The sequence below is a fragment of the Canis aureus genome, chromosome 31, assembly GCF_053574225.1.
Source record: "Canis aureus isolate CA01 chromosome 31, VMU_Caureus_v.1.0, whole genome shotgun sequence".
Taxonomy (NCBI): domain Eukaryota; kingdom Metazoa; phylum Chordata; class Mammalia; order Carnivora; family Canidae; genus Canis; species Canis aureus.
The window spans coordinates 44,166,871-44,178,231 of NC_135641.1; the positions used below are offsets into that span (position 1 = coordinate 44,166,871).

Consider the following 11,361-nt stretch of genomic DNA (forward strand, 5'->3'; position numbering starts at 1 on the left):
GCAAATAAATAAATAAAAATCTTTAAAAAAATAGGACTCAGACTAAGCTCCAATCTCTTTCATCCTTATAAAATATTTACTCAACATCTCTATTTAAGAATATAGTCCAGGGATATGATGATCCCTTACAGTCCAGGGATATGATGATAAGCAACATAAGAAAGTCTACTGGCCTGTATTTCACTGTATCATACTGCCTTACATGCCTAAAAACTTAAAAAAGCCATTAGGCAAATCCCCCCACCCCCCCCCACAACACTGATTTGATGAAGAAAATAGGCCGGTTGTCCTGTCATTAGTTTTACCTTCTGGATATGTGGTGTCATTTAACATATTCCTCTATCCCCTGAATAGCCTGTGAACTAGAAGTTAAATTTTAAGGTCTGATCATATGTTAATATTAAGCTTTTCTGGCTAGAATACAACATTAATGATATATGCATCATATTGTATTCCATCAGATGTACTTCTTACCTAGTAGAAATATCATCAATGATTCTAAGATTTATCATTTGATGAGGGTAATGAGATTCTGATCTCTTCATTGAATAGTGATGTTTTCCTTCGTTACTAGAAAATTGTATCTATGATGTTAGTTTAGCACAGTCAAGTGTTCAATTTCCCATTATAATAGTCATGAAAAACTAGGTTACACTGCAGTAATAATCCCAAAATCTCACTGGTTTAAAATGGAAAAAAAAAAAATTCTTATTCATTCAAATTCTGCAATTTTCCACTGTAGAGTGACTCAGAATTATATCTGCATATCAGTGCACTCTTTGTAATCACCAAGGCAGGGAAAGAATGAAATGGACAAGTGTGGAGTGGCTCTTCCGAGTTTCTGCCCATAAGTTACCCTTGCTTTCATGCCTGTACCAAGTCACAGGACTATGCCTAACCTTGAGGGACTGGGAAAGTTATGACCACCATGCATCTTGAAAAAGAAGGAACATAAACAGTGGTAATCAGCACAAATTGCATTTGTTAGCCACTAACCTAATAGCTTTATGATAATCTATGATTCTCATCCGAATCACTAGTTTTACTAAAGATTGTAAGATGATAATTTTCTAATTTTATTATTTATTTTGCCTTTATTAACAAATATTCTTACATAAAACTATTTGGTTAACAGTGAATTGTTTCTATTAAAAGGCAGATTACATGTTTAATTAATTTTCTCTACTAATAATTGTCATGGAGTTGATATAATAGCTGCTTCACATGGTAATAATAAATGCTTTTGATGCTTTCCCCTTGCAGTGTTTTTATATATTAAGTCAATTTTCATAGAATCAATGATCTCCATCAATTAAAATCATTTGTGTTCGATGTTCAGATTATCCCAACTTTTATAAAATTCTTACAAGTTTTGTCCTATAATTTTTTGACATGACTACATCAATCTTTGACAGCTTCCTTGATTTTTGGCACAAGATTTTTGAGACTTGCTTTGTCCTTTCCCTTCCCATGATCTCGAATAAGCCATTTCTCCAATAATATCTTGTTTCCTTTAATGGAGAATGGTAGAAGAGGGTGGTACTTGGCCACTAAAGGTGTTCATGAGGATGATATTACATTTGGAACTTAAATTGGGAGAACTAGAAAATACATACTTAAAAAAATTACATAGCCCCCTTGATCTAAATATTTCAGTGTTTGGGGGGATCTGAGTGGTTCAATCCGTTGAGTGTTGGACTCTTGATTTCAGCTCAGGTCATGATCTCAGGGTTGTGAGATCAAGCCCCACATCTGGCTCCATGCTCAGTGGGGGAATCTCCTTAAGATTCTCTCTCTCTCTCTCCCTTTGCCCCTCTCCCTGCTCTCTCTCTCTCTCTCTCTCAAATAAATAATCTTTAAAAAAAATAAACTGCAGTGTTTTACTTAACTTTTTTTCTTTTACACCCAAAATTACAATTAATGGCATTGCTTTACTTCTAAAATTCTTTTGTTACTTCTAAAACTCTTAATCATGAAAGCCTACATCTACAATCTCAAAGTAGACCTATATATACTACAGTAATCACTTAAGATTGTCTTGTGAAAGAATGAAAGAGAATCTAGAGTCAATTAGTTTATGAAAAGACTGCATATCATATACACACTACTACATAGTCACAAAGCATATTATTAAATCAGAGACTTGTAAGAACTGTGACTCAATGATGCCTACTTAACTTTGTTTAGACCAGTATTATCGAAATGGAAGTAGATGTTCATGGCACATATTTTGGGAAATACTAGTGTAAAGTAACGTTTAAGGATCAGGGCTCTCCTGCACAATTCAGTCTTTACACAGAGTTAAGATCTTCTATTATTATACATAATCTCAGATGTCTTATAAACACATCAAAATGAAATCCTCTACCTAGTAATTTTCAGAAATATTTTTTATTCCAGAAAAAAAAAACAATAAAAATTCTCTTAGATTGAATAAGTGATTATAAAATAAGGCTTTTTGAATTCTGTGGTGAAAAGATACTATAAATAGATGTTAATATAGTTTTCTGTATCTTTGAACAGATTTTTTTAAAAAAACAACTGATGGTAAATTATTTGTAATTTTATTGATAGAAAAATTGTTTCAGTGTAATAAATTTTTAATCCATAGCTATGACTTGATCTTGTATGAAATGTTGGTTTTATATTTCAATTGACGTGTGATTCTGTTCTCCTATTAAAGAAATATTATCTGAAGAAGGTCATAAATATGGTTGTGTATATAAATGCAAACATTCATATAAAATGAATGCTTTTACCTCCACTTAGAATCTCCACAAAAGAGGGCTCCTGATTGGTGTATCCGTTTAAGTATCCAACTCTTAGTTTTGACTAGGTGGTGGTATCAGGATTGTGAGATTGAGCCCCGAATCAGACTTCTCGCCCAGTGAAGAGTCTGCTTCAGACTCTCTCTCTGTCCCCCTCTCTGCTGTATACGCTCTCTCTCTTTCTCTCTCAAATAAATAAATCTTAAAAAAAAAAAAAGAATCTCCACAAAGGATATACAATATGTATTTTTTATCATACATTTGAAATATTAACCTTAAAAATTGCATTACACATATTTTTATGTTTATAAAATGCTATTTGGTTCTATAAAATTGTCATTGAAAATCTTCAAATTTTATGTTGATACATTTTGTGCTTTAAGGCAATTGAAACTTAAGTTTATTTTAATGTAAATGTGTATTTTGCATATAAATTATTGGAAATTCAAAATGCAAATCAACATACAAGTTATCATTGATGTGATAGAGCATGTGCACCTTGAAAATTATTTTTTTTAATTATTTCTATATGGCTGACATGCATGGCATAAAAGAAAGGAAATACCTTTCTTTAGAGTATCATTTAATCTCTCAAATAATAAACTTTATGGAAAAAGGAAAATTTATTAATTTCATTTGTCAGTTGAATTCTTTATTAATATATAGATGTTCATAATTTCCTTTTGGACCATAACTATTATATTCAGATTATTTTCCCTGTTTTTTCTTAATCTCAATTAAATTCATTTTGAATCTTTGATTATAGAATTTCATCCATTCTAACTTTCAAAAAAAGTTCCTCTTCCTTAGAAAGAGGAATCGTTTGTGAGGAGTAAGCTCTAACAGGCAACTTTTGTTTGGTGTGTTTGCTATCCATTTTTATTTATTATTTTTATTATTATATTAATATATATATTATTTATTCACATTTATTTTGCTATTGTTTTTCACTGGAAAGTACAATGATTTCAAGTAATGTTTTTGTAGCGCTTTGCCCTGTGTAAATTTATCTAAGTAAGATGAACTTTAGCAGCATTTAGATTACCGTCCACAGAGGACTTCTTCAACAGTTACTATGGCATCATGGCAGAAAGAACGTCTCTAGTCAGCAGTTCTCATTTCTTATGCTTGTTACTGCTCTGTATTTATTATCTTTGGATTTCCCTTAGAGAAATCAGAAACAAAACAATTAGTTTATAATGTTGATTTGATCTCGTTCTAGCGTCCCCTCAGTAGAGTCTTGTTGTAACATTCAGCACAAAATGGTGAACACTCAGGCCATGTTTTGTGTTTCTGTTCTTTCTCCTGCTGGGTTGTCATACCCCGTTTCACACGACTAGGGATTTAGTACATTTGCTTTAGATACTTTACTAAGAGAAAATCAGAATCAAAGCCTGGGTGGAGGTGGAGCAAAGGACCACACCTGTTTATAGTAAGTAGGTTCCACTTTGTTTTCATTTCCACTGTCTTATGTCCAGAGAATGGTGATGGTTTCTCACACCTCACTATTTTTCCTGGTTTTCTCACTTCTAAGAAACAGGCAAAAAAAATGCAAACAGCAGGATTCTTTTGGGAGTATTTATTAGATAACTAAACTGGATAATGTATGTAGAAGTTCATGGCATGAGTGTACTCAATATATAAAAAACTATTTTTAAGAACTAGATATTATCTGAGTCTAAAATACACAGCTAAGGAAGAGCTTGGAGCCGTAGTAGTCTTGTTGACAACAGTTCAAATTCAGATAATTTTCTTTTTCTTAATTTCTTCCATATTTTAATTATTATTGAATTATAAAACATACTTTGCTTTTGACCATGCACCAGTGTCACGTTCATTTTTGACTTTTATACTTTGCCAGCAAATGCTTCCAAAGTATTTACTTCAACTGACTACTCTTTTAATTTTACTCTTGGATATCTAGTCGAATCCATATGTACTCCAGAGGACTTTTCTTAGATCCAAACACTTTTTATTTCAAAAACATCATTACTAAGCCTCCCTGTATCTCATGAAAGCAGTGCAGCTTAAAAAAATAACATTATTTTCTCTCTATGAATTCCAATTCCTAAAATAATAAGGTTAAGCTTTATTTTTCCAATAATAAGAATCAAATACTTTGCCTAGGGTCACTTGTCTTCTCTCTTTATATCTTCAGTTGTCCCTTTTGGAAATTAGTTACAAGTATTTAATTCAGGAATAAAAAATTAAGTGTTTTTAATGCTAATGAATACATCTGTCCTGCCAAAGTAACTTGCTATTGGCTACAGAGCTAATTCTTTTGGCAGAAGCTTGATTCTTATTGTTTGCATATAATTAGTCAGTTGGATGCCTGTGAGAACAAGATAATTTCTAGAAAAAAAAAATCTACAAATGGACCACAACGGCAGATATGGCATCAGGAATTTATTTCAGCCTCTTAACTCACTATAATCTGTTTTCCAACCTCAGCACCATCATTTCTTCAATCCACAACTGCTTGTTGTGCTTTATAATTAAGGATATGAGAGAAATACAAGAAAGAAATTGTATGATAGAATCTAGTTACTCATATTTCAGAGGAAGTTCCAGACTCCAAACCTCCACTAGTTTTTTGAGAGATCTTCAGTGAAGAAAGATTCTTCCCTGGAACTCTGATACCTTGCAAGCTCTCAACTGTCCCATTTGTGTCCCTGAATAAATTGTTGGTGTATATATTAGCCTGCTTAGGCTTTCCTTTACATGTGGAATCTAAAAAATGAAACAAACAGTAAAATCAAAGGCAGAAACACACATAAATACAGAGAACAGACTAATGGTTGCCAGGGGGGAGAGGATTTAAGGGGATGAGCATAATGAGTGAGGAGGAGTGGGGGACACAGGCTTCCAGTTGTGGAATGAATAAGTCACAGGGCGGAAAGGTACAGCGCAGGGAATATAATCAATGGCATTGTAATAGCATTGTGTGGGGACAGATGGCACGCTTGTGATGAGCATAGCATAACACATAGACTTGTCGAATCACTGTAGTGTACACCGGAAACTAATGTAGTTTTTATTCTTTTCTGTCTGACTTATTTCACTTAGCATGATGCCCTCAAGGTCTATCCATGGAATTGCAAAGGGAAAGATTTCATTCTTTTTATGGATGAAATGTTCCATTGTATATGTATATGTATATGTATATGTATATGTATAGCACTTTTTCTTTATCCATTCATCCATTGATAGATATTTAGATTGTTTCCACATCATAGTTATTGTAAATAATGATGCAGTGAACATGGGGATGCCTGTATATCTTTTCCAATTAGTGTTTTCATTTTTGGAGGATGAATATCCAGGAATGGAATTGCTGAATCATATAGTAGTTCTTTTTCTAATTTTCTGAGGAAACACCATATTAGGTTCCACAGTAGCTGCACTGATTTACACCCCCACTAACAATGTGCAAGGGTTCCCTTTTCTCCACATTTTTGCTGACGCTTGTTATTTCTCGTCTTTTTGAAAACACCCATTCTAACAGGTATGAGGTGATATCTCATTGTGGTTTTGATTTGCATTTCCCAGTGATTAGTGGTATCAAGTACCCTTTCATGTACCTGTTGAGCATTTGAATGTCCTTGGAAAAGTGTCTATTCAGATCCACTGCCCATTTTTTTAATTGGATGGTTTGGTTTTTGGCTACTGAGTTGTATATGTTCTTTGTTTATTTTGAATACTAACCACTTATCAGATATATGATTTGCAAATATTCTCCCCCCATTCAGTCGGCTGCTTTTTCATTTTGTTGATGATTTGGTTTCTCTTCTTTTAAGGATGCTCATTTTATCTAACTAGGAACATAAGTTTATGACCTCATTTAAGCTGAATTACTTCCTTAGAGGTCCCATAACCAAATGCAGGTATGCTGGGGGATTAAAGCTTCAACATAGGAAACGAGGAGAAACACAACCATTGAGTCTTCAATGGTGTGCTTAGCATCTAAATTCTAGATATTCAAAGAAGATCTATTCATATTAGTAGGTGAGTTTGAAATATTTAACCCCAAAGATAAAAATCAAAGCTCTTTCAATGTAAAATGGTATGGCTACTTTGGAAAACAGTTTGGTAATTTCTTAAAATATTAAACATAAGTTTACCTTATGATTCAATAATTCCACTACTAGGTATCTACCCATGAAAAATGAAAAATATGTCTACATAAATAGAGGTGTATGAATATTTATAGCAGATTATTCAGAATAACTCCACACTATAAGCGATCCAGATTTCCATCAGTTTGGCAAATGGATAAATAAAATGGGGTACATCCATACAAGTAAATACTATTCAGTATAAAAGGAATGAAATACTAATATATGCTTCAACATAGATGAACCTCAAAAGCGTTATGCTAAGTCAAAAAAAAAGTCATCTGCATAAAGCTAAATGAAAACAAATGCACAGCTACAAAATATGTACGCTTGTATTTATATGAAGTGTTCAGAAAACAAATTTATAGAAATAAATTAGAGGTTGCCTAGCATAGGAGCAGGACTGATTACAAATGAGACTCCAAGGAATTATGGGGGGGTTATGGAAATATAAAATTGGATTGTGAGGGTGGATTCACAGCTCTATAAATTTACTTAAAATCATGGAATATAATTGCAATGGGTGAATTTTTAAAAATTAAGGTTCTCTCATATAAAGTATGTGTCCCTGTATCATTCAAACACAAGCAAGTCAAAATCTTGCTGGTTTTCAGTAAGATTCCTTTCTATTATCCCCCTGAAATGAGCTTTGATTTCTGGAACTTGTCTCTGTGTTGTCTCTAACTGCTTTCAGGGAAGAATTCTCATCTCTAAATATGACTTTACCCAAAAGGACTTAAATTTCTTAGTATTTCTTTACATGAAACATTTTTCTCTTCTCTCCTCAAATATCTTTGACTTCCAGATCACCCGACAGATACACTATAAAATGGAACATTTATGAGAAAGTGGATACTGCAGCATGGTATAGATCAAAATGTCTGGGCTGTAGGAATAAGAAACTCCTGGTTCTACTTCATGCTAGCTGAGTGAGCCTATCTAGGTTTCCTATCTTCTCTGAGTTTATCTCCTCACTGCTAAAATATGGACGTCCTCAGCAGGATTGTTGGGAATACAAATGAAAAATTAAGGTAGAGGATTTTACTGCAATGTCTGTAACATTGCTTTTAAAGCCTTTGAGTATTAGATGTGTTTTCTTTCGTTCCTGGAAAATGTTTCTTTAATATATTTTACAATTCATACATTTCGTTAATTCAGATTACACTGTCTCAGTTAATGGGATTTCTCTCCATAATTGAAGAAAATTATTGAATCAGTGACAAAGTACAGTTGACACAATCAACAAGAAAACTCGTTATTTTGAGTATAATGAGCTCATCAAAATAACTTTCAAGGGCAATGTAAGAAGGCAGCTCTTGTCAAATATTTGTCATATGATTTAAGTCTTTTTATTCAATGTTATGGGCTTGAACAAACCTATAACATTTAGTGATTAAATGATGTAATCTACTAACATGAGCCTTTGTGGGAAGTGACTGGTTGGTTTCACTCCTAATTCATTTTAGAGAGGTTCTTATCATAGCTAATCCAGAGGAAAAGAGAGTTCAGAGGAATCCTATTATTTAGAGATAGAAGCAGCAGCAGTCACTTGGGATTTATAGAAACATCATAGCAGAAGTAGGGATCTAAATATTGTTAAGAGTTTATATAAGTCCTTCACCATAACCCACTAGATCATTTTCAGATATGAATATGTTTTAATCCCTTCAGTAGTGGAAGACTAACCTTGCCATGATGCATATTTTTGAAATGTTTCCAGTCCATTTCTTAGCATCTCAGCTAAAGCTCTGTAATATGTTCAGGTTCTAGTTTATCACATTCTTAACTTTGTATCAATGTTAAATATGAGTCCTTCAGCAAGTTAAGTTTCCTATGACTGCACAACCAATGTATGCAATTTATTTTCTACTCAATAGATTTTTAAATGCCTTGTGCAAAGCCAAGCAAGCAAATAAAAATAAAAGAGAAGCCTGCTCTTGAGAAGCAAAACTTCTTTCTGAGTATTGACAGCCATATTTGCTCATGACATAAAAGCCTTATTACCCTCAAAGTTCACGGTTCATGAATAGAAACAGTGTGATGAGATGCTGTACCTCAAATTTCAATGTTCTAGTCTATGTTTCTTTTTTTATTCTAATAGTCTAATAAGAAAATAAGGATAGTTATATAACTGAGTAGAAAATAAGGATAGTTATATAACTGCTTACGCTTAAAAGCATTTTTAAAGAGTTAATTAACTTTAACGAGTTCCCACTACCATGAAAAATAAAGCTTAGGTTCTTTAATATTCCTTTTTCAGATATCAACATGAATTTTAATTATTTATGTGAATAGGTAGTAAGGAAAAAGCCAATGCTAGGATGGATGAAATGTTTAAAACATCGTTCTTTATTTTGCATATGAGCTTAAATTGGAGAAGATCTTTAAGATTTGTTGGCAGCAACGTTCCTCAACCTCAATACAGCCAGATACTAACCCGATATGGGAGCTTTGGACTTCACAGATGAAATAAACTGCTAAAATATGCCATAGTGTTAATATATCAATGCTTATATTTTTTCATCTTTGAGATGAAAAAAAATCATCTCTAGACTGTGGCTTTATATGTGATTGTAAAGATGTGATCTATCTGAGATATATATGTGTGTGTGTGTGTATATATATATATATATATATATGTATATATATATATATATATATATGATTTTTTATGGTGTTATGCACTTAAAATGTGGATTTTTTTTATTCCTGGATATCTGTCAGGAGTAGATATGTGAAAAATATTTTTTCCACAGACTTTTAGAGTTGTGATCTTAACTCAAGAGGACATGGAGAATTATAGTCTTATATCAAGTATCACAATCATTAGTATCAATACTTGTGAGAAAGCTCATAGTCAAACTCCTACCATTCTCACTCCTGGGAAGCAAAAGGAAAAGAAAAGGAAAGAAAAAAAAAGTATTTTATTGAAAGAAAGGCCATAATTTTAATTTATGATGCTGCTTTTCAGTATTTCATTGGCTCATATATTTCCAAATGTCTTTGCTACCTGGAGTTAGCCAAACAGTGCTAAATTATTATAATATTTTTGTGTGTTTCTTCCTAAATAATGAAGAACAAATACACTCTTATAGTCTTGGATTGCATGATATGTTCTTTGTGATTGCTGAAATTGTCTTTGAAAATCACTGGAAAACCACTTTTAAAAATTACAGAAACATTCATCAGCAAGAGAGATTTCTTCTTACCCCATCAGAATGTAGCAATACTTCAGAGTTAAGTATTATGAGACAAAGAGCACTGCAGTTGTATTAAAAAAAATAAAAATAAAAAGCCCTTTTAAAGTGTCAGATCAGATTTCCATATTGCTTTAGATTGCCATTATTTTCCTATTTTCTATTTTCAAGATTTGGCTATTGCCTGCTATAGATGCTGGAATTTACTGTTGGTTGCCTGTGGAAGGAAAATTAATATGAAAAGGAAAGAAAATAATATGTCTTTTGTGTGTCTTAAAAGGCTCGCTACTGGCATTTTTATGTCTGTTGAAAGGAGCTTTAGAAATTGTCCATTCCAAACCCCTAATTTTACTTATAAGGTGGCTGAGATACAGACTTTTGAAATGGCTTGTCTGAAGTCATTTGGCCAAAGTTGCAAAACCACTTTAATACTATAACCAAGTTTCAACTCCCAAAATACAGTCAGCATATTATTAACTATTCAATGTGCTGCTAAGCCTTCTCAGCCTAAATATCAGATGAGAGACTTCTCTTTAGAGGTAGTAACCATCTGAGAGTTTGACTACCATGTCTTTTGTTTCCTACCAAAATTATGAATCAGAGTCAGGCATGGTCTAGTTTTTCAAGGGAATAGGAATAGAAATTCAGAGACATCTAATTCAGACTGAAGGAAATAAATATAATATATATATATTAGTATATATATTATAGATTTATATATAATATAATATTAATAAATATATATATTTTTTTCTGGTCAGAGTCAGGCCCTCTTGCTTCCTCGTTCTGTGCCCCACCAGAATTCCAGGATTCTGAGTATGTGTTAAAGAGCATTGTCTTTATGAACGTACTATTCATATAAATGTTTCACTGAATTTTTAAAAAAATGGAATACTAAATAGCTCATATGAGATCTAATCACTAAACTGTGTACTAAGATCAACTTCAGGTCTTCAAACATAAGTATTGGGAAATAAAAAGTAAAAGGAGCATTCTATTTCTGTTGTAGGATTTTTATCACAGAAGCATAGAATTTTTATTTTACTATTTAATATTCACCTAATTTTCTGAATGAAGATATTAAAATGATTTATCAGGCCTTTCTCTAAAGAAAACAAAGTTTTCTAAGTGGTTACTAATGGAAGTTTGGATGAGAAGAGAAAATGACGAGACAGAAAGGAAGATTCATTTACCCGTTTTAATTGTGCTTTAGAATGGCCACTTTACCAGTGTTGCCAGGTTACAATCTCTGCCAAAGAGGTCAATCTAATGGGTATATGA

General features: G+C 32.6%; 1 protein-coding gene across 6 annotated transcripts in view; it reads left to right on the forward strand.

The window, feature by feature from the left end:
- NAALADL2 (N-acetylated alpha-linked acidic dipeptidase like 2) overlaps positions 1-11,361 on the forward strand; it is a 1,263,364-nt gene that overhangs the window by 1,132,908 nt on the left and 119,095 nt on the right. The gene's annotated exons all lie outside the window — the stretch shown is intronic.